The sequence below is a fragment of the Gopherus flavomarginatus genome, chromosome 5, assembly GCF_025201925.1.
Source record: "Gopherus flavomarginatus isolate rGopFla2 chromosome 5, rGopFla2.mat.asm, whole genome shotgun sequence".
Taxonomy (NCBI): domain Eukaryota; kingdom Metazoa; phylum Chordata; order Testudines; family Testudinidae; genus Gopherus; species Gopherus flavomarginatus.
Window position 1 is genome coordinate 63,530,781 of NC_066621.1, and position 24,677 is coordinate 63,555,457.

A 24,677-nucleotide genomic window follows, 5' to 3' on the forward strand; every position below is an offset into this window, starting at 1 on the left:
CCACTCAGCCACCCCTCCTCCCCCATCCCCACGTCTCTGCACCCCTCCCCTCCATCCTCATGTGTCCCTGCACTCTCACTCAGCCAGCCCCCTCCCCTCATGTATCCCTGCACTTATCTACCCCATCTGGCCCTATGCCCCCACTCAGCAACCCCTTTCCCATGGGGGCCTGCACCCCTTCTCCAATTCCCATGTGTCCCTGCACACCTATTGAGCTCCATCCCAGAATGTCCCCGCAACTAGCCCTTCTGAACTTGTCTGTAACTTCCCAGCAGCTCCATGTGCCCCACACTGTCTGTCCCCCCATATCCTGTGCCTCCTGATTTGGCCCCACAGACAGGGCACTGTGAGGAATGCAGCCTCTTCTCTTCCCTATCTGCAGCTGGGGCTGCTCCCACGTGGGGCCAATGTATTTCTCTGTTCTGGGGCCAATGTATTTTCTGCTGAGAAAAAGAATTCTGTGCAGCACATTAATTCTGCTTGTGTGCAGTGGTGCAGAATTCCCCCACAAGTAAAACAAGCTAGGGCTCTACAAACAGGATAAAGAAGGCAGCAACTCATCCTGTAGATGCCTTGTCCATAGGATGGGCTTAGTCTGAATATCTATTTCCCCTTTTCCATACATACCAAGTCTTAAGTTACAAGAGAGAGACAGGGCACTCAATACCCCCCATGCCTTCTCTGAGGTCTCCGTATCCCAACTTCCTGCTCCTAACCAAACAGCTTCAACTTGTCCTTCCAACTGCTTCTTCTTTCCATGTCCGGACTCAGTACCGCAGCCCAGAACACAACAACTTTCTGTGGCATCCTCGATTAGCAAACTCCAGTGAATAAAGAGTTGTCAAATTCATCCACCCCACTATCCAGTAGGCACCCAATAACTTTCAAAGCCTACCTTGGTGTGACATACTATACCCCAAACTAGCATCCTACAACCCCCATAGTCATCATTCATATATGGTTGTGATATTTCATACAAAGCATGCCATGGAAGATATCACATGAAAAGTCATGTTCTGTCAAAATATGTATATCATTAGCATGTATGAAGTTATAAGACTCTGCTGTATGGTTGTCATTTAAACATGTTGCAAGTTTGGGAGTCATCCACCACTAGTTCTCCAGTGACAGCAAAGCGGTGATCCACACCCAGGAGGGTGTTAAACAACCATTAATTAACAGGGGAGCTATAAGCAAGGAATTCACAATTCTGTAAGAGAATTGTGCACGCATCACACAATGGGTAATTGCGCAAATCTGACTCAAAGTCCACCAGAACATGTCTAGGCTAATGTTTTCCAGACACATGGAATGAGGATATAAAATAGGGGACAGTGGCCTCATGCTTTTACCTCTCTCCTCCCCCACTGATGCTGGAAGCAACAAGAATGCTAGGAAGACAAAGACTTGAACTGAGGAGACTTGGTCCCAGGCTTAAAGGGGAAGCCTGTGTATTAAGGACTGTAAACTACTTGCAACATCCAGTGGAGTGAGAAAAACTGTTTTGATCCAAACACTACCTAGTCTAATAAGGTTTAAGATTCAGACTGTGTGCTTACCTTTTATTTTCTTTGGTAACTGTCTCTGACCTTTTCTCCCTACCACTTATAATCACTTCAAGTTTATCTTTCTGTGGTTAATAAATGCGTTTTTATATTTTATCTAAAACAGTATGTTTTGGTTGAAGTGCTTGGGAATTCTCAGCTGACAAAGGCTAGCATGTGTCCACTCCACATCAAGGGAGAGGCAGACTGGGTAATGAACTTATACTGGTCAGGCTTCTGACCAGGGACAAACAGTATATTCTGGGGGTGCAAGGCTGGGGGCATGAGAGATTTGCTGGTGTCTTTCTCTGTGTGATTTGTGAATGGCTCAGGGAGTATTCATGCAATTTAGCTGGGGCCCCACATGCTGTTGTGCTAAGTGATAACAGCAGGTGGCTGATTTTGCTGCTTGCCACTAGCAAATCATTCTGAGACACAGTTCAGGATGAAGAGTTAAAGGGGCACAGCAGTACCCCACTACCTGGTTGTACCCCAGGGATTCTGTCACACTGGACAACTCCAAAAAAAAAATTAAATTACATTAGAAAAACATCACACAAGACAGTCACAATTACCTCGCTCTTCTGGCAGGATGGCAATCTGGGTGTCCATAAAGCATCATGAAATTTCCGCTCTTAAAGCAGGGGTGGGCAAACTACAGCCCAGAGGCCAAATCCAGCCCTTCAGACGTTTTAATCTGCTCCTCGAGCTCCCACCAGGGAGCGGGATCCGGGGTTTGCCCTGTTCTGCGTGGCTCCCAGAAGCAGCGGCATCCTAGCTTGATGAGAGTTAACACGAGTATGTCTTGTCAAGCTGGGAATCACACCCTCAGCTTGAAGTGTAGATGTACCCTGTGATGAGCTACCACAACTGAATACTGAGCTCAGAAAGGGAACACACAGGCATTAACTTCACTTATGGGACTGAAACATTTCAGATCTGGGTTCTACCTGTCGGCTTTTTATTTTTATATTTTAAACTTGAGCAAAATCTGTTCAGCCATTTTCTTTTTACACCCTCTCTATGTTCAAAAAATAACCCAACAACATTCCCAACATTCCATTTGCTACATTTAGCAAGGCACAAAGTGAATGAGACAGAATTCTGAAGTAGCCCTTGTCCAATTATCAACCTTGTGCAGGACAATTTGCAAATAGTTCTAGATCATACAGTTCATTTTTTACACCTAGTAAATTAAATAAAAACTATATAAAAATGCTAAGGTTGGTTGGTTACACACAAATCAGGAAATGCCAGTTTGTTTGTGCATGCAACCTTAACTTTACTCCCTTGTTCAGATGGATGAGAACATAGTCTAGTTACATTACTACCATGTGCAATTTCTCAAAACATTTTTTCCCTACCATGATGTAAAGTATATCCTATAAAGCGCAAGATGAATGAGGCTGGGGTACTCAATCCTCATAACAAGCTTGTGCCTTGTGAGTGAAAGCCTTAAGTTTGTGCCCTAAAAAGCATTTTTCTACGACCACTAGCTCTATGCAGATTTTAGGTTCTTCTTCATCCAGTAAGTTAAGAGTCATAGACTGGTCACCTAAAAATACTAATTCTATTCTTTAGCTCAACTTTTGGACGGCGCACACATTGTTTTCTAGTAATTCAGTCCTTTTCCCTAACACACTACTTTTCATATATTTCAAAGTCTCAATGTGGTAAAGACAGACTATTTTTCAATGTAAGTTATTTCCTGTCAGCTGACACAATTAACTCAATTTCTCCTTCAAAGTTTACCAAAAGCTAGCTATATTATCCAATGGTCAAATGTTAGTCTGCATGTTTTCCCTTCAAAATGTACATTAGAATATTTTTGGCATATTATACAGATCTATAACCTGTAGAGCACTTAGCACTACCAAGTTATTTATCTTTAAGAGAAAACATTTATTTGCTTGAACTTACTTTAATTTATGCTTCATTTTAGAGATATTACCGCTCAATAATATTAATTCAACTGTTTTACCTGATGCATATTTGGCTGAAAAACAATTATGCCAATTGCATGTCTTCCATATCTCCTAATGTAATATTAGACTTTATATTGTAAATTTAAGTTATTTGAAACAGCAATATCTTGTTACTGAGGGAGGAAGGTTTAGCAAATTATAATGGGAATATAACAATCTGGTCTTATGAACTGTATTTCTAGCTCAACTGTTGAATCACTGTGTGACTTGATAATCGTTTAACAACTGAATGCATCAGTTTCCCCACCTGTAAAATGGACAGTCTAATACTTACCTAGCTGAGCAGAATGTTGTGAGGTGTAATTACAGTAATGTTTAATAACGGCTCAAATCCTTGAACAGACACATATATGTGAAGAGAAATGTTGCTAGAAAAACGTTTGCAACTTAAGCTACTGTCTCGTTTAGCTTCTATTCTGAATAGAACAGCTGAAAAATAAATTTACTCCCTAAACTGTCTTCAAATTGAGTATTTACAAAGCATCTCAACTTGAAAAAAATCCATATTTAGTAAAGAACTCATTTAACAGTCAAAAGCAAGCAACTTTGCTAAGCAAACAAAGAGCCATAAAGAGTGAAACTCATATAAGCAAATATTCATGCATCCCCATGAGCAAGCTGCAATTACCCCAAGTGTGCTGTTAAACAGTGCCAGCTCACTGAAATAATTACCAGGGAATAAACTGTCTGGTATCCATCCCAACTATTCAGGTATCCACATCACAAGCGACCAACTAAGTGAATTCATAATTCATTTAATTTGGAGAAGACTAAGAAACAAACAAATACAAGTGAAGATTAGGAAGACTGATAATTGTTTCAATAAAACTAATTCTTTCAAGTGACATTTTTAACTAAGAGTTGCTTTAAAAAGAGAAGAACTCCCACATTCATGACAGGACTTGCCACAATCAAATACAGTTGTCTTTAGAACGAGATTTACTGTAGCTCTGAGATGCGATAGATTGTATATGGCACCTACCCTGAATGTTTACAAAGCTTAACGGGGTCTATTTTGCAATTTCCGATCCCAATTCTCTGGATCACTGGAGTTACTGTCATAAGGATGAGGCCGTCCTGCCACCCCACTGCAAGCTTTCTTACACTATTGCTCTGAAAAGCACACTTGCAGCACTCAACCTACATTAAAAGAGCAGTGTCGATCTTTAACAATGCCATACAGAAAGAAAGATTAAGAATTCAAAGTGCTCTTTGTTAGTTTATATTAATGAATACAGTATATTCTAGTTTTTATATTCTTCAGTATCCATGGAGCAAAACAGAGCTTATATCTCCTACCTGGCCTGCTGATACCGACACTAAAATTATGCTTTCATTATAAGTGTAATCCTATATAATTTAGTAAATAACTTTAAATTTGACTTAATTTATTTCATTGCGTGCAGACAAAAGGTTATTAATTAGATGTTACAAGCACAGTAGAAACACTTTTCAATATAATTTTAACTACATAAAGTTAATAATTCAGAAACAAACCATTTGTCTACTACAGGAATCCTTGAATAGGAATAGATTTGGATTTTCTTAGGTACAAAATGTTATCGTCTAACAGTTAATGAACAGTTAACTGTTCATCTAGCTGAAACAGAATTAAAAGCACCAACTTTAGAGTTGGCAAATAGTGACATTATAGCCTATTCTCAAAATCCCAACAGAAATAATTATTTAAATGTTAAATATACTGAAAAATCCCACAAATTCTAGAACAGACATGAGAATTAGATGTGAATATCTTAAAGTAAAGACTTTGTAAACCTGCATGCTTAAATTGTTTCTCAAACTGAGAAATGGTTTTGTATATGACTCATCCATTAAGAGCACTTTTAGGTAAAACATTAAACTTATGACTGAAAAACCAATCCAAAACAAGTGACATAAAACAAGCTACATCTAGAGTAGACAATACATTCTAGAGAGATTTGCAAAGTTTTTGAATCAATCAAGTAATTCTTCACCATTAGAAGGGCATGCTTTACCGATCATGTAAGCAGTTAACATAATTTACTTCTAGTCTTCATACGACATGGAAAGCCTAGAGAAAATTATTTCAGTAAGAATCTGCTACATTGGTTTGGCCAGATTAAGCTGAATATTCTGTGATCTTGTCTTCCTCTGACTTTTCACTGTTATTCAAGTTTCATCTTTTATATATTTTAATAATGAAAAATTACTCTCAAAACGAACGAGAATGTCAAAAAGTTTCTATTGCCCAAGAAGAATTTAAAATGTCTTGTTGCTTGGAAAAACTTCCAATAAAGACAAACAGTAAAACACAAGACTCTTGGACACAGTTAGTTAAGAATTCAGAAGACAGAATTCGGTTAGTGCAGAAGAATGGAAAAGCACAATTAATTTTTAAATTAATTTGTGAATTATGTTTTCTAATTTGTGATGTTCATTTCTAACAAATGAAAAGAACAAATAGTTCTAAAAATATTTACTGGAAAAACTACTTAATATATGTAAGATCATCTTTTTCAGTTAGCTGTCTAATTAGTCTGCCTCATTATCAGTACTTACAGACATGTGCTTAAGCTTTTAACTTCAATGGGATCACTCAAACACATGGTTAAGCATATGCATAAGCATGTATAGGATTGGGGTCTTAGTATCTTAAATGTTCAATAACTCCTCCATATATTTCTTCACCAAACATACAGACTAACAAAAATCAATGGTTGGTGTGAAGAATGAGGGAGGGAGTTGTATGTAATTTTTAATATAAATATCATATGCCCTGATATTAACCTGCCTGAACACCAGAGGTTAAATCAAAGGATGCTGTGAAGGGGGAAATCCACAGGAAACCAAACAATGGCAAATACAATGTTCCTTGAGGGAACAATGGGAGGGGTGCCCTCAAACAAAAAAACAACAAAAAAAAAACCTCTGGCTTCAACCAGGCCAGAATGGCTTCTCCTTCCCACAGCTGAACCGAGGATCAAAGATGATCCCCAACCGTCATAGATGCTAGAAAAAGGAGGGACTGAGTAGCCAAAGGCTACGCAAGTTGTATCAGTGAAAGCTAACGGACTGACATATGCAAAGACAGGGAGTCTGCTGCCACAGGACAGGCTGTTTCTCCCTGACAGAGACAGTTAGCTGGGCTGAGGGGAACTTACAAAGCTGGAAAGGAAGGTTTAAGGTATAAGCCCCATGTGTGTAGGCCCTATTGCTTTGTTTTGAAGACACTGTTTCTATATCACTGAAAACTTATACTATCACAGGTTCTCGAATGGAAACCACTGCAGATCTCAAAACCAAGTTGTGTCTTTGTGGTCATGAATCGGGGAGCTGAAGCCCAGAAATCCCATCTAAGAGTGGTTTGACTGCAGTTACACCCTAAGAGAGGTACAGGAAGCCAGGCAGGTCAAAGTGGTGCACTCAAGAGAGCTAAAGGGGCCTAAGGTACAATTTGCCCTGTAGTCATAGCAGTTTGACTCTTGAAATTGTAGCTTTGTGAAACCAAGAGAATTATAGCATATCCTACAAATCAACATAACATCTCTGTATAGCACACAAAGCAAACATAGAAGCAAGAGTATTCAAGTTTTCGGTAGTAAAAAGCATTTTGACAGTATCAGTGTCAAACCTGGTTAAAGCAGCAGCTGAAACTGCTATCTCTCATGATTCACAATTAGATGTCAAGATAAACAAGTTAATGTGTGTCTGCCCAAAGAGGCAGGAAGAAAAAAATATCTTAAATTTGTCTAGTTATTAGAGCAGAAGTAGACAAACTACAGCCGTGGGACTGTCCTGCCAGGCCCTTAAGCTCTCAGCCGGGGAGGCGAGTCCCCAGTCCCTCCCCTGCTGTCCCTCCTCCCCCATGGGCTCAGCTCACCATGTTGCCCGTGATCTGAGCGGCAGGACTGCAACCTCCTGCTGGCCTGCCTCGGTGCTCTAGACTGCGCGGTGGTGTGGCTGCCAGTCCTGGTGCTCTGAGCAGCATGGTAAGGGGGCGGGGAGCAGAGGGGTTGGATAAGGGGTTCCAGGGGGCAGTCAGGGGACAGGAGGCAGTTGGATAGATGTGGGAGTCCCAGGGGGCGGGGGTGTGGATAGGGGTCGGGGCAGTCAGGGACAGGGAGCAGGGAAGGTTGGATAGGGAGTGGGGTGCTTGAGGTGGCTAGAGACAGGAGGTCCCGGGAGGGGGCAGTCAGAGGACAAAGAGTAGAGGGGGTTGGATGGGTCGGGAGTTCTGAGGGGGCAGTCAGGGGGTGGGAAGTGGGAGGGGAGGCCAGGCTGTTTGGAGAGGCACAGCCTTCCCTACCTGCCTCTCCATTCAGTTTCGGAATCCCGATGTGGCCCTTAGGCCAAAAAGTTTGCCCAGCCCTGTGTTAGGGGATGCTAAGTTACTGCAGCAGTAAAAGAGCTCAAAGACTCATTTTATATGTTAACTGAAAATTTAGGTGGCCAAAACATGAAGTGTATGTGACTATTTTATAACAAACCTAAAATTATGTATGTCATTACCGTATTTACCATTTATCAAACAGCAATGTTTTTGGTGCTTAATAAAGGAACCTGCAATCTAGTTCAGACTCAGAAAAAAATGGATAAGATACTGTCCGTTTCTGTATGAGCTGATGGTGAATTTAGTAGTAATCTAAAGCATTCTTTAATGTTAATTCATAGGTGCAGCATGCCATATATTTTCAGCTCCCAAATAGTATTTAATGAATAAAAGATCTTTTTACATACCACATTTCACCTTGAATTGATACAAACTGTAAGCATCACTGATTCCATTATTAATGTGGGCTCACTTCTGGAATGATAAGCAGCAAGTTTAGCAATAATGTATCTGTGTAGTTTAAGACAGGAAGTAATGAGTACTTTTTCCAGTTGAAACTACACAAGGAATTTAGGCAGGCAGGCAGAAGCGTAAATAGTCACAGGCCACGTCCAGACTACCCGCCGTATCGGCGGGTTAAAATCGATTGCTCGGGGATCGATATATTGCGTCTAATCTAGACGCGATATATCGATCCCCGAGCACGCTTATATCGATTCCGGAACTCCATCAACCCCAACGGAGTTCCGGAATCGACAGGGAGAGCCACGAACATCGATCCCGCGCGGTGTGGACGGGTGAGTAATCCGATCTTAGATATTCGACTTCAGCTACGTTATTCATGTAGCTGAAGTTGCATATCTAAGATTGATTTCCCCCCCCTAGTGTGCACCAGCCCACACACATTAGAATTTGGCCAGAACACCAATACCTCTATTCATAGGTATTGTTTCCCCATCATTGATGAAAGCCTGTCTCATTTAGATCTGTTCTGAGCATGACACGGTGCTAAGAACACCTATACTCTATATACTCTAGCATTCTTGCCAGAACTACTGTTAATGTTGTTTTTCCAAATTACTTGCTCACTTTACACCCCATATTCTTTATGGAAATAGGCTTATGATATGGATATGGCATAACAGATATATTTGATGCAAGATGGGACTTGTAAGGTATCGTCGGAAAGGTTATAATTTACTGAATGTGATTATCCAATTCTTATGCAGGTATCATTTCTGTATCTAAAGTTAGGAATATTGACTATGTATGGATGACTATTTGGGAGACACCCACCAGACAACAGCCTTGATGGGCCATTAGGAAGAAACATTTAACTTTGAATATACTAATCTCTCTCCTTCCTAAAAGGCATCCTGGGACATTGCGGTGACACTAATAGGTCAGGTGGTCCTCAAAGACTCAGGGACAGAAGGGACCAATATGATCATCTAGTCTGACCTCCTGCACAAAGCAGGCCACAGAACCCTACCCATCCACTTCTATAACAACCCCCTAACCTATGTCCGAGTTATTGAAGTCTTCAAATTGTGGTTTGAAGACCTCAAGCTGCAAAGAATCCACCAGCAAGTGACCCATGCCCCACACTGCAGAGGAAGGCGAAAAACCTCCAGGGCCTCTGCCAATCTGCCCCGGAGGAAAATTCCTTCCCGACCCCAAATATGGCGATCAGCTAAACCCTGAGCATGTGGGCAAGACTCACCAGCCAGCACTCAGGAAAGAAAACTCTGCAGTAACTCAGATCCCATCCCATCCAACATCCCATCACCGACCACTGGGCATACTTATCTGCTGATAATCAAAGATCAATTGCCAAAATTAAGCTATCCCATCATACCATCCCGTCCATAAACTTATCAAGCTTAGTCTTAAAGCCAGGTATGTTCCTGTCACCTGGTACTAAACACCACCTTGGACTTCTAGTAATTTTCCACTAAAAGGAGGGGGAGATCAAGACTGGGAAACAAAAGATTCCCAACTTATGTAAATCTTATTTAAGGCTGGGGAGTGAGTAGATCTTGGTTCACTCTTCACTGAATTCCCACACACCATGACTGCTGGAAACACCTAAGGAACAAGGACAAAGGGAAAGGAAGTGGAATACTGAACCCAGGCTGGAAGTGGGATCCATCTGGTCTGTGAATAAGATACCTGAAGATTTAAGCTGCAAGCAGGGTAGCTAACCTTCAAGAATTTCTGCAACCTGTTCCACAAGCAACATTTAGGGTGAGGAATTATTTCTTGAAACCAGTCTCTAAGATTTTACGCTTAGTATGCATGTTTTGTTTTATTTGCTTAGTAATCTGCTTTCTTCTGTTTGCTATCCCTTATAATCACTTAAAATGTAACTTTTATACCTTTTACAGTTAATAAACTTATTTCTTGTTTATAACATAACCCAGTTTGTGCAATTCATATCAGGGGGAGAGGGGGAGGCAAGAAACTATGCATCTCTCTCTCCACATTGAGGGAGAGGGTGAATTTTTATGAGCTTGCACTGTGCAGACTTTTCTATACACAGCAAGACAATATTATTTTGGGTTTACTCCCCCAAAGGGGGTGTGCACTTGAGTGCTGGGCAATTTCCTAGCTGAATCTTTCCAGAGAGAGCGAGCTGCTTGCAGACTGTGTGTGATTCTACAGCTGATGCGTCCCTACCTGTGTGTGTGCGTGCGCACGCTTCCAGGGGCCGAGAGCCTGATTCAGCAAAACAGGGAGAGCGAGCCCAAGATAGCAGGGCAGGCAAGCTCAGTGAAACTCAAATACATCAGGTGGCATCCCGGACAGGGGGTGGGGGAGTCTAACCCATCACTATTCTAGACTATATCTACACTAGGAGAACTTTATACCAGTATACTTTACCGGCAAAGCGCTCAGAGCACATACAGAAATAGAACAAAACTGTGCTTTGTAGGAGTATAGTAAATCTACACCACCCCGAGCAAAACAAGCTATACTCATAAAAGCACAGATTTACCAGCCCAGTGTAACTGTGTCTATACTAGGGGCTTCTTGTGTTATAGCTGTGTCATCAGAGATCATGCCTCTTCACACTCCTGACTGACACAGCCATGCCAGCAAATATCCTAGCCTTGGCACCCTACTCTCCAGCTCAAGCCAGCTACCCTATCAGAATAAGTATGCAGCAGTTAATTTCAAATTTTTATAAAAATTTACGTTTGAATATTAAACAGCTCTCAATTTAACTTTTACACTGGAAAGTGATGCAAAAGAGGCCAAACGGACTAAACTGCAGTTGAAGTGGCAGCCAAACTTCTAGAGGAAAAGGAGCAATTTAAAAATCTGCCTTTTCTCCTTCAGTTTCCTCATCCTCCCTTACCTCTCTCACCACGTTCATCTTTGATCTCTCCATCAACATTCCCTCTCTCCCTTCATTTAATGTAACAGACATAGGGATTATGAGTAAGTTTGAGATACTAGATCTCTGTGCCACCGGGAGACAGCATGCAGCTATGTCATCACCAAGAAAGCCCAACCTACCAGTGTCCCCAATCATATACTGTAACATAATGTTTCAATGTAACACATAATTAATAACCTCTTACACAGGAATTCTTCCCAGGATCCTGCATTGTCCTTAACTGGATGCTTCAGAGACAGGAAAAACTCTATAATGCCTGAGGCTTTCCTATACCATGGGGAAAGTACTTACTTCCTGACCACAGTTAGCAAACAGGTGACGCCCTAAAGAATGAGGATTTTTGCCACTGTAATTGTTTTAAATCATAGCTAGTGTAAATAAAGATGTTATTTTTACTCATCTAAATTGCTGTCTGCATCAGCTTTTTTTGTTCAAGTTTATGCCAGTCCAAATGACATTTTTCAGCTCCTACTGCTCTAATAAGACCGGGTCATAGGAGAAATGTATCAAAAGATAAAAAACAGTGTTGATACCACAGAGAGAAGCTGTGCGCTAGTCTGAACTGAATGAGAAAACATTTGCCAGTTGAGAAATCTTAACTAATCTCGCTAACATTTCACTGAGGCAAATCCACTTTTACTGCAGTTAGTCTCCCCTGGTAACAAATAGGCTTGGGGAAAAACAACGTTAAAAAAGATGACAGATTTCCACCTACACCAGGGATCATCTTCAGTAAGAATCTGGGATGTATACAAAAGATATACTTACAGCCGCACATGTAGAGGGTCAGACATTGATATGGACCTAATTAGCCTTTAAGATGGTAAAATGAGTTCTGTCTTGCCAAGGAATAATGTAAGTAAGTTCATAAGGAGAGGAACTCCGATTGCACTTTGTACTTCATTTGGCAAATCAGAATACCTCAGCCAGGATGGGTGTGTGGTTACCATGTCTGCCTCTGTTCTCACTGCAGCGTCAACAGCAACTTAGTCCCTAGATGCCCTGGGTTTAGCTTCCTCAGGCAGTTGATAAAATAAGGGGGATAGTTTATCCCAGATATGGAAGACATAAATTAGCTAACAAACTCATAGTTGTATGCACATTAATTTGACAGAATACTACATCTTATCTTGGCAATCAGGATCAGGAGAGAAGGAACAGATTTTTTTGACCCATCATGAGTTGTATGCATTGCACAACTGAGAAACTTGGGATTGGATACGAATATTTGAAGCCCTTCTGTGTAACCTGGTAACGCTGGTCAGCTTTCAAATACGGGGAGGTACAGGCTCGACAAGAAATTCACAGTTGGTGCTTTCTTTCACTGGCTGGCTATTCTCACAGCCTCTTTCACTGGAGGTAACAGAAAGACTATTTCTGCCTCTTCCCCCCACCCTCCCATCACCACTGACTCCAGAGCCAGAAACGATCAGCCATTCTCAGATGTTCCTGGAAACTCATGAAATATGAGATGGAGAGACTAACATTAGGACCACAGAATTGCCTGGAGTTAAAGATAACAACAATGGCAGTAGGCGCTCAGCAGTAAGTTTATGAAAAGCTTATATTAGGTAGTGGTCCCCAAACTGTGGGAGCACACCCCCTAGGAGGGCACGGAGGAATGTTTGGGGGGCACAGCAGGGCCCAGGCCAGCCCCCATGGGGGGCAGGGAGGAAGTACCACCCAGCTACGCTCTGTCCCCAGCTCCACTCCAACCGTGACTCTGGTCCCCACTGCAACGCCAGCCCCGCTTCCAACCACAGGCTTGCTCCCAACCATAGGCCTGCTCCCAACCATAGGCCACAGCCCCACTCCGGGGGCGTGGGGGGGAGTGGTGAGAAGGACCAGGTTGGGGAAGGGGGCACGCATCACCAAAAAAGTTTGGGGACCACTGATCTAAGCTCTTGAGCTTCCACTTCAAAGCTAAATGAACCTGAAGGGTTAAGGCAAAGACGTTTGCTGAGAAGATGCAGTCATTTTTCTCCAATATATAAATCTAACAGGATGAACTCTTATCAGCTTTTTTGAGGGAATCTGTCTTTTGGATTCTAGGCACTGAGCCCACATCTCCCAACAGGGCCAGAGGACTAAGTCATTTGTATACCAGAGCCACCTCATTGTAAAGCAGAGGGATTCCACATATGGCCTTTTAAGTGTTTACAGCATCACCTGAACTGAAAGGAGTTGATAGTTCTTGAAAGGAAAGCATCACAGGTTAAACCTCAGACTCCATGCTGAATAGCAATGAAGTTGATCCCAGGCACCAGAATCCACCTCTCCAAGGTGTGGTATATTTGACACATGGAAGGGAGAAGCAGGAGAAGATTCCCTGTTTTGTGCCACAAAGGAAAAAAAACCTAACCCAGTTAAAATGGCAGCAGACAGACTTAACTCCCAATAACAACTCTCTCTGTTGCCCGGTCCTACAGGAAGAAAAACAAAAGAAAGAAGGGGAAAAAAAAGGAATGGAAGTGTCAGAATTTTCAGTGTAACAAACAGACTCTTTGGCACCTGGGAGCTGGACATAATACTATCAATCCTCCCTCAGGCACTGATGCTGAAGCCCTGAAACAGATGCACTGAAACACAATGAAGCAAAGGTGTCCAAAACCAGATGGAGCGGATGCTAGAAGGCCTCTAACATAGAGAAGTGCCTGGCATGGAAGATAATGCAGCACCAAGCTGGCTGTGATGGGGTGGCCATTTAATGAGCACCCTCTCTTAGCCAGGGGTCACTTTGCAGGCCCCCTGCCACTTTTAACCTCCCTCATGTGAGCCCCTTAATTGCTGCACACAGATTTTCATGTAGATATTAAATCAGCTCCAGGCAAGCGTGTTAACAAAAATGGCTCAACAATCCTCAGGGTCCCAAAATAAAAGTTCATCACCACACTATAGTCCATACTTCGCTCTGGTGTCTTCTTTCTCAGTCAGAGCTCTTCTTCTGTCCTAGTCTGTTCTCACAGCCCATCCTCCCAGCTCTTCCTATCCGGAGCCTAACTTCCTAGGCCTTCAAACTTCTAGGGTCAAACTCCATCTGAATTTCCCCACAGGAGCCTTCTGCTCCCTGTGCTTCTCTGTCACAGCTCCCTTGGTCTCAAGTCTTCCATGCAGGAGCTATTCATACACTGTGCAGTTTCTCCACAATTTTCTGAGATTTTCACTGCTCTATAGGGCAATCACTGTGATCTCACCACAGTGTAGCTGATTCTGTAATCAGGGACAGCTAGCACCGGGCCTCCAGTGGCACACTGATCTGTTACACTGGCTATGACATCAAATCAAGTTGTGAGACACATGGCTCCATTTCTTCAACTCCAAATAAACACTGTGCAAGCAAATAATCGTCTAAAGGTTCAACAGGTCTTTCCACATTGACACTGAAGCCAGTGTTGAGCTTGACAGAGCAGACATCTTCCAACTCTACATGTCAGATTTTGGGGGATGGAACTATGAGATTGAAGAGTTCTTTGGTGGTAGCTTAGCCTAACCCTCAGTATCAAATGTAAGTGATAAGTCCTTGGACATCAAGCTTTTGCTGGCAAGGAAGTCTGCTGGATGCCTGTTCCTGATTCACCAGATAGGGGCCAGGTACTGCACAGTGACTGCTCCAGTTGATCAGTAAGAGGACAATATTCAATTAGCCAACAGGTGGAATTTAAGGCTAATATCCCAAGCCCTAGATGTATGATTGGTAAAAATCTAATACAGAGAAAGCAGAGTAGGTACGGAAAACTCATCTGTTGCAGACAGTACCCTCAGAGGTATACATCTTAAAGCTGAACAACAGACTCACAGTCGCACAAGGAAGTCTCACTGGAGCCTGGAACATGGAATTCCCAATGAGGCCAAAATTTTGACAAAAGTCACGTTATTAAATATTCCAAATTTCTAAGTTAAAATACCAAACTTCCAAAAAGGGACAGACAGTCAATTTGCTGCTCACTGTCTACAGTTCTCGGAAGAATATGAATAACAGTTGAACTGCACTCCTTTATATAGCCTTAGCTGGGACAAGATGAGGAGATAAGCAGGTGTGCTTACAGTCCCAATGACATCGGCTTTATAAGACATTCCAAGTGAGCATTTGCCATTGGCATGCGCACACATCCTACCCCACTTACTGTGAAGATCCATGTCTGTTGAATAAATTTGCTGAAGACCTAAGTACACATCTGCTATATAAAAGCTACTTCATGTGGTTGTATATCAATCATAATTACTTATAAAATGTTACTAAATTGACACTGATCAAAGCCTAATTGAGAAACATCCCTTGCAATACAGCATTAACTAACATTAGGTTAGGTGAGATGCAAGTAATTCAGAACTTAAAATAGCAGCCATGTATTCTACAGTGATGTTAAGAAAACTTCCCCTCATGAATAAACAATAGGTGGCAGTAGAGTAAAACTGACAACATTTTCACCTGTGTAACAGCAGATGTAGAAGAACAGTCTTAAATTTCACTTTATTGCTACTGCAAGAGTCAAAGAAGAGAAGTGTCTAGTCTCACAAGAGCACGCACCTACTTGCTTGCCCTCCTACTTTTCAAAGGACATCTATAAATCAGCTCAGTGAAATTCAGTCACTCAGCCTACTCCTATTGATTTCAATGGAAGTCGGAGTGGGCTCATCCTACATGAAAGCAAAATCTTGCCTGGTACTGCAGGACCAAATAGAATAGCAATTCACAGGTGAATCACTTATCTCCAAACTTATATGCAGGGCTAGATGTCAAAAGGCCAGTCACAATTATCAATAGTTCAGCTGCCTCAATAAGCAAGAATACCATTCCAGCAGAACCATAATTAGTTCAATACTACTCAACATCAGTGACAAAAGGATCATGGCATAAATTTTGACTCACTGCCCAAGAGCCAGGAAGGGTTTATAAAGGAGGAAGTTTCAGCAATCAGTGAGCTAATGGGTATTTCTACATAGCAAAGAAAAACCTGCAGCTGGCCCATGCCAGCCAACTCTGGCTTGCGGGACTCAGACGGCAGGGCTGTTTCATTTCTGCATAGACATCCAGGTTCAGGCTGAAGCCCAGACTCCAAGAGCTGGGTCCCATAGCTCAGGCTCCAGCCTGAGCCCAGAAGTCTACACAGCAATGGAACAGCCCCTGAGCCTAAGCTGGCTGGCACGGGCCAGCCACAGATTTTTCTTTGCTGTGTAGACATACACAAGGCTTTGGGAAAAAGTTTTAGCTGTGTGGATGGAAGAAAATGTCCAGTCTTAGAGATGCCATACAGGGAAAAACTGCTAGATTTACACACACTGGATATTTCGGAGTGGAATGAGAATAAGTCAGAGATGAAACCAAGACTGCAGTGCAAGGCACTAAGAAAGGGGAGAGAAATTTAGGGAAGTGAGGGGAGAAGAGAAACAGTTCAGTTTTGGCTGCACTGTCAGGTTGAACTGAGAAATGTATATACCATCATTGTTTGTGATGTTACTGTAGTTTGTTGGTCCCAGGATATGAGACACACAAGGTGGTTTAGGCTTGAATGCTAGTCCATTCCACCAAGAGAAGTTAGTCCAATAAAAGACATTACCTCACCTACCTTGTCCCTCTCAGATGCATATACATAAGGTGATGTACAAAGATTTTAGTCTGGATTGAAAGAGGCAGTTCTGAAGTAGCAAGGAAGATCTGTAAATCTGCATAAAGATGATAACTAGAGCCTTGCTTTGGAATTAGATCATCCAGATATAATGTGCAGAGGGGCAAGAGGATTCCAAGAGCCTTGTAGTACCCCCACTGAACGTTGGAGCAGGGATGAGGAGTATCCTGTGAATAAAACATTGAAGAAGCAGTCTCAGGTAAAAGGAGAACCAGTAGAGGGCAGTGACATTGCAAGCCAAAGGAAGGACAAGATTTTAAGAGCATGACTGATGTCAAAGTCAGTCAACAGATAAAAATGACAAAGATGGAGTACTTGTTCATGAATTTTGGTGAGAACTAGTCAGATGAGTGTGTACAGGGAGATTCTGGAAAACCAGTAAAGTGCATGAAACAACTATGGCTTATTGCTAAAAGCAGCCTAGCCAGCAGTTTCAGATTAATCAAGGCAGGAGGGGAGGGCGTTTGAGGTGCCACAGAAAGGGCAGCTTGACCCTGCGTCCTTCCTGATAAGAATTGTGTTGAAGCTGCTGATACATCCTGCTCTTCTAAAATGCATGTGCCTCAGGAATGTCTATTGGGGGCCTCAGGGCTACAAACTCTGGAAAAACCTACACCTGATTAATCAATAATCAGAAGGAACCTCTTGCCTGACCATTGAAACTGCTTACTTAACAAGTTTTCTTTAAGGGACGTGTCATTCTATTACTAATGTATAAATAAGGGGGAAAGTTTGAGGTAGTTGGACTCTTTTGGACTCTCCTTCTGGATATATCTTGCGGTCCCCACCGGCAGACAGAAGATTTGGCCACCAGAAGCCTGCCACTGTGTCACTCAAGAGCTACATTCATCTCTGGTCATTATCAAGGGTTGGGGGTATTTTACTAACCTGTTGCAGACGTGTGTAAGTAAAGTTTAGCTTTAAGTGAAAGCACTCGTGGTATCCTGTTTGTGCCAGCCATCTATCGGTTGGACGGCCATGTCTCTCGATTTATTTCTTGACACCACTTCACACAGAGTAAAAGTTACCAAGAGCTTTGGGTTGAAAGAACCCTGGGTAACAGTGAAGTGGGCATTTCCCAAATTGGAAAGGGTCAAGGATGGAGTTGAAGGAAAAGAACTCAAGACAGGTGCTAGATGACATTCCATGATCTTAGAGATGAAATGGAGGAAGGAGATGAAGTGACAGCTGGAGAGGTGAGTGGGGTTGCGAGCGGGTTTTTATGCTATGTTGCTTGCAGCACTGGCGATCAACTGCATTTTACTCATCCAAAAACTTGCAATTGCATTTTGTCAAAGCAATTTTGTCAGAATACAACATTGTACATTTCAAGTGACACCACAGCATTACTAAGCGCCTCTTTGAAAACAGACACTTCAGGGCAAGGAGGCATTCTCAATAGTTTCAGGAAGCTCAGCAGAAAAGCTGGAGTTGCTGAAGAAAACATCAAACCTAAGAATTCATCAAGGTAAGGCAGAGTTTGCTGGTCAATCAGTACATTAACCATTATATATCTTATGGCAGTGGTTTTCAACCTGTAGTCTGTGAATTCCTGGGGTCCACACAGACTATGTTTAAATTTTCCAAAGAGGTTCTCACCTCCATTTGAAATTTAGGGGTCTGCAAATGAAAAAAGGTTGAAAACCACTGTCTTATGGTACTAGAATAGGATTTCAGATTACACTGTAAAACACTGACAAAGTCAGCATCACCGAAAACAAATCTCAAATCCAGAAGAATCAGGGACAGGCTACAGGCTTAACACCACCCCACCATCTCATTGTTTTTATCTAGCCACCCACTGAGAGTAATTCAGTTTGGTGTTGAGAGAGCAGCCCCAAAAGCTAAGTGTCCTGCTTTAAGTGACTGTACACAAAGGAATGTTTCACTGTTCACTAGTCATCACTGGATGGAAGGGTTGTTAATTTCATAGGAACCTGAAGAACTACCCTTTACAGTTTAATCACTGGCACACAAGAGAACAGAGCTCCTTTCAATCCCCAATAGGAAATGCAATTCTGACACGTGACAGACAACCTTCATTAGCACTATTTATTAATAGTATCTCCAGTCATTTCATTCAAAAGCTACTAGTCTGACTCGCCAACTAATGGCATCAGGAAACAAATCCACTGTTCATCTTCCCAGAACGCAACATATCAAGTGTACAGGGAGTACCTCAGGAACGGTCATTTATAATGAAGTAGCACCTTATAGACAGTCACAGCAAACCTGCCACCCGGGGGTGGGGGGCGGGGGGGAGATGATCAGTGCTTTAAAGGGCGCAAAGCAGGCAACTGAAAGGGAGAGGTCATTTATCTACAACCCCGCCACGCCACCCCCAGCCGCCGAGACACCCCACTTGTGCGCCCCACGTAGGGTGACCAGACAGCAAGTGTGAAAAATCGGGATGGGGGTGGAGGGGTAACAGGAACCTATATAAGAAAAAACCCCAAAAAATCGGGACATCTGGTCACCCTTCCCCACCCCGAAGCCTCCGCTCCGCACCCGGAACCTCCAGCCACTTCCCCCACACAGCTCCGCTCCCCCCCGGCTCAACGGCCCACTCCCGCCCCCACAGCCATCTAGCCGCTTTCCCCATCCTGTCGGCCCCTGCTTGCCCTGGGGGACCCGGCCGACCCACCTACCCGCCAGGTTCCGGGACAACGGCGGCCTCGCTACCAGGCTGGGGCTGCTGCACTTCCCAGGCCCATCGGCCTCGGCTCGGTCGCAGCAAACTCCTCGTCTCGCGAGAGAGCAGGGAGGAAACGGGCACGGGGTGAAATATCGCGAGGTTTGCGCCGAACGCCGGGTATCGTGCGGGGGGACGTAGGGGGCTTGCTGGTTTCCAGGCGGGCTGGGGTCGGGGCTGCTGCCTGGTGAAACTGAAAGCGAGGGCGAAGCCCGGGTCGAGGCGCGTGTCTGGCGCCTGTGTGACGTTCGGTGCCCCAGGGGGCGGGCTGGGGAGCCGGATGTGCCACCGGGAGGTCACCGGTCCCCATGGTGACAGGGCGGTGCCCAGAGCCGCTGGCAGCAGGAGTGGGACAGGCCGGGGGAGGTAGCGTGGGGGCGGTGCAGCGGCACGTGAGGGACGGAGGAGGGGGGGGGAGTTGGGGCTGCGAGAGCGGCACCTGGGGACGCCGCACAGGGGAGGTTTTCCGGGGGATTCGAGCGGGCGCGTGGACGGGAGGAGATTGACGGGCAGGAGCTGCCCCCTCACCCTTGGCGCAGCAGGTTACAGACCATGGGGGGGGAATGAACCTCAGAACCGGGAGATTCTTAGTTCTCCGTGGCAGCTAGCGGCCTTGGTGATGGTAGGGGGTGAGGAGGACGAGAAGCTTGAGAACGATGATCTTTGGCTTATCCGGCCTCTGTTAGCGTGGCTATGGGGGGCATGTAGGAACCTACGGACAGGTCGCTAGCCTGCTGTCAGTTTCACCCACTCGGTTGGCCGGCATCTCCTCCCAGCGGTCAGACTGCAAAGAGTTTACAAAACAGCATTCTGTAAGTAAGAATGACAGACAGGCCGGAGAACAGAGACATACCAGTGTTGTTCTAGTGGTCATCTTTATTGGGACAATTTGGCGTACCATCTGTAATTTGTGGTTGGGAGCGATGTCGTTTTGCCACACACTTTGGCTCTTGAATTATGGGTTGTCACAGGATCAGCCATGCTGATGAGTTTTCATATGCTTGTTCTTATGAAACCAATACCATAGCATTAGATTTGGATCCTGGATCTTGAATACCGTGGTAAATTGAGCTGGTCTAGATCTGTGGTTACAATTTTGTCCCAATTCACAAAGTATAATGAAGGAGAAAGTGGATATATAGATATATCAGTACAGTAGCTGTGAAATTACTCTGTTCTCTCCCCCATCTATATGGATCTTTATGTTTCTCAGAGCAAGAAAAATGGATAGAAACTAGTTTACTGATGGTGGAAAACCCACGCTAAGGCATACAAGTTGAAGCGCAAATAAGCACCTATGTTCCTAGATTCTCTCTTCTCTTCTCTCTGCAAACATGCTCCAAAAGCTGTGGGGGGTGAGTTGCTTCATCGCATTGCCTACATAACACATGCTAGCATTTCTTGCATAGAGGTACGTTCATCCTTTTTCACTGAGCTCACCCATATCCAAGGTTTCTTGAGATACCTGGAACTGAACATCATGACACCTTCCTTCCCCTAATTTGGTCCATTTAGAAGTCCTAGACATACTGATCAAGAGCAAGTCATTGCTGATTGGAGAAAGAGAGAGAACAGTAACTAGCAATCCTTAAAAAGCAACAAAGAGTCCTATGGCACCTTATTGACTAACAGAAGTGTTGGAGCATGCGTCTGAAGAAGTGGGTATTCACCCACGAAAGCTTATGCTCCAATAATTCTGTTAGCCTATAAGGTGCCACAGGACTCTGTCACTTGTTACAGATCCAGACTAACACGGCTACCCCTCTGAGAGGAATCCTTGTAATAGAGACTGTCAACACCATGTTTGAAAAAGAGATACTACCTCCCACCTTAAAACTTGCTATAGTCTCCCATTCCCAAAGAAACCTTTATGACACATAACAGATCTGTCTTGGTACCAAATCTGTTTCTTAGCAAGCTAATCTCAAAGCACGCACGTACAAACTTCAATCTTAGATCTGCTCCATTCTGGCCAGGAATGAATCTGAAACACTGCTAGTGGTGCAGATGAATAGTCTCCTGCAATCCATGGATAAAGAACATCTGTTTCCATACACTTAGACCTCACTGTTATAAGATACTTGTCCCACTTAAGAGATGAGACAAGGGTCAAGGGAAATGATTTGAAATCTTTCCTTGAAGTCTATGCTCAGAGGGTGCTGAACAACTACTTTTCCACCACCACTTTTTCCATATTTACATATAGATGCTATGAGAAACTGACACTTTATGGGCCCCAATGCCAATGACCAAATGATTCTTGACTCCCTTAATCCTTTACAATATATACCACCATCTCGCAGCTATCTCCATGTTTAGCAGAAATTAGCACATAGATGAGAAAAGACTTGGGTGATGTTAAACCTAAACAAAATGGAGGTTAATCTTTTAAATCTGATCAAGAGAGGGCCTCTACCAGCTCCCAGTTCATTTCAAGAATGAATTCAAAATCCTATTCTTAATTTATAAATCCTTTAAGACTGAGATTGTGCTTAAGACTCAGGGATCACCTATCCATCCATGTCTCTCTTAGACAGCTATTGTTATGTTCCACATGCTAGACAAGCTGTTGTTTGGTGCATGCTCCATATGAGAGGAGAATAAACTGACCCCAAGCCTGAGTGCATTGAGGTCTAAACTCAGTGCTCACCTCTTTTCTAAGGATCTTATCCGGTATTATTTTTAATTAATTATTTTATATTAGGATAGTGCCCAGGCTGATACTTCAGTCACCCCCATCGTACTGGGCGTTGTACAAACACATACAAAAACAGTCAATTTACCAAAGAATTTACAGTCTAAAACCAGTGGCCTCTTCTCCCTTAGACAGCTGGAAGAAAAGAGGATGGAGAGAGAGGAAGAGGAAAGAAGGAAATGCAGGGAGATGAAAAGAATAGAGCCCCCTTTGGACATAATCTTGTACATTTTAATAATTGTTCAATTCTTAGAACCATGTAATATGAACCGTGGCAGAATTGTTCCAGTAACATGCATGACAACCTGAGTTTGGGGGGTACCAGATATAAGAATGCATTGCTAGCATTCACTTTGCAAAGGATGATGTCATACTAGTGGAGAAAGTTCACCAAATTGGCTCTGATTCCAGAGATTGAAACTCAATATAATCTTTGCCTGATTTGCTCTTTTAAATTTGCTCTGAAGTTTCAGTGAGTTTATATCTCTGGCCTTGCCTAATGCATTATCAGGGCTGAGTTTTTGGAACTAACCTTTTCAGATAGGGAATCATAAACAAATAAGTCTTAAACTTTACATGAGATACATGCATGAAGCTTTTTTCCCTTCTAACATTAAATGGCATATGAGAAACGAAGCTTAACTACTGCATGCGGCAAAATGTGATTCAGTTAAATGAGCTCTCACTCTCTGTCCTTTAACAACAGAGAGGTAAACCGGACTATTCTGGAAATCAATCATTAGAACACTAAAATGCCAAGAAAGCCAGCACAAAAGACAAAGTAATTAGAATCAAGAATGTGCTACCTAGGCAAGGAGTCAAATGTTACATGCTGTTTAGGAAGCAGTCTCAGCAATATTCAACAGCAGTATTTAGAGGAGACAAGGCCAGCAGCAGCGAAAAAAACAATTGTTTTCTCTACTGATCTTACGATTTCTTCAGTTTTTATTGGAGTATATTTTGCATGCTTTCATTGCTGTACTATCGTTCTGCTTCCCCTGAAAGTAAAACAATTATTGTGATATTAGTTCTGTACAGCTTTTAGAATTTCTGTTTTGGGAGTATTCATAACCTCTGGCAGGAGTCCGCGTCTGCTGTGATTGCTGATTTAATTGTGCCCATTGTTTCAATAATAATTCAGTAGTGATTCGTGTATGGAATATTTATGTAATAAATTTGGGAAACCTTTCTGCATGGTGTTGCCTTCCTGGTCATCTTGGGTAATAGCCATTGATGGATTTAACCTCCATGAATTTTTGAACCCTTTTATACCTTTGGCCTTCACAGCATCCTCTTGGCAATGCGTTCCACAGGATGACTGAGCATTGTATGAAGAAGTACTTCCAGTTGTTTTAAACCTGCTGCCTATTAATTTATTTGGGTGATCCCTAGTTCTTGTGTTATAAAAAAGCGAAAATAACACTTCCTTATCCACTTTCTTCACACTGTTCATGACTGTATAGATCTCTATTATATTCTGTTCTTAGTTGTCTCTTTTCTAAATTGAACAGTCCCAGTCATTTTAACTTCTGCTTGTATAGAAGCTGTTCCATACACCAATCATTTTCGTTGCCCTTCTCTGCATCTTTTCCATTCTAATATATCTTTTTTGAGATGTGATGACCAGAACTACATACAGTATTCAAACTATGGGTGTACCATAGATTTATATAGTAGCATTATGATATTTTCTGTTATATTATCTCTCTTTAATGATTCCTAACATTCTGTCTGCTTTTTTGACTGCCACTGCACATTGAATGAATGTTTCCAGAGAACTATCTATGATGATTCCAAGATCTCTTTCTTGAGTGGTAACAGCTAATTTAGATCCCATCATTTTGTATGTATAGTTGGGATTATTTTTTTCCAATGCACATTACTTGCACTTATCAACACAGAATTTCATCTATCATTTGATTGCCCAGTTACCCAGTTTTGTGCACTCCCTTTATAACTCTTTTCAGTCAACTTTAGACTTAACTATCTTGACTAATTTTGTATTGTCTGCAGATTTTGTCACCTCACTGTTTACCTCTTTTTCCAGATCATTTAGGAATATTTTGAATAACACAGGTCCCAGTCCAGATCTTTGGAGGATCCCGCTACTTATCTGTCTCCATTGTAAAAGGTGACTATTTATTCCTACTCCTTGTTTCCTATCTTTTAACCAGTTACTGATTCATGACAGGACCCTCTATCTTGTCCCATGACTGCGCACTTTGCTTAAGAGCTTTTGGTAATGTATCTTATTAAAAGCTTTTTGAAAGTCCAAGTACACTGTTATCAACTGGCTCACCCTTGTCCACCTGCTTGTTGACATCCTCAAAGAATTCTAATAGATTGATGAGGCATGATTTCCCTTTACAAAATCCATGTTGATTCTTCCCCAACATATCATCTTTATCTGTGTGTCTGA

General features: G+C 42.7%; 1 protein-coding gene across 2 annotated transcripts in view; it reads right to left on the bottom strand.

Annotated features, from left to right (window-relative positions):
- Positions 1-19,812, bottom strand: part of BTBD10 (BTB domain containing 10) — a 49,157-nt gene extending 29,345 nt beyond the window's left edge. Inside the window, exon 1 of one of the 2 annotated variants that reach the window (XM_050955105.1) lies at positions 19,520-19,812. The gene's annotated coding sequence lies outside the window, so the exon portion shown is untranslated. Of the gene's footprint in view, positions 1-19,515 lie in introns of both variants that reach the window. The other variant, XM_050955106.1, reaches the window with a different exon arrangement.
- Between the last annotated feature and the right edge of the window lie 4,865 nt (positions 19,813-24,677).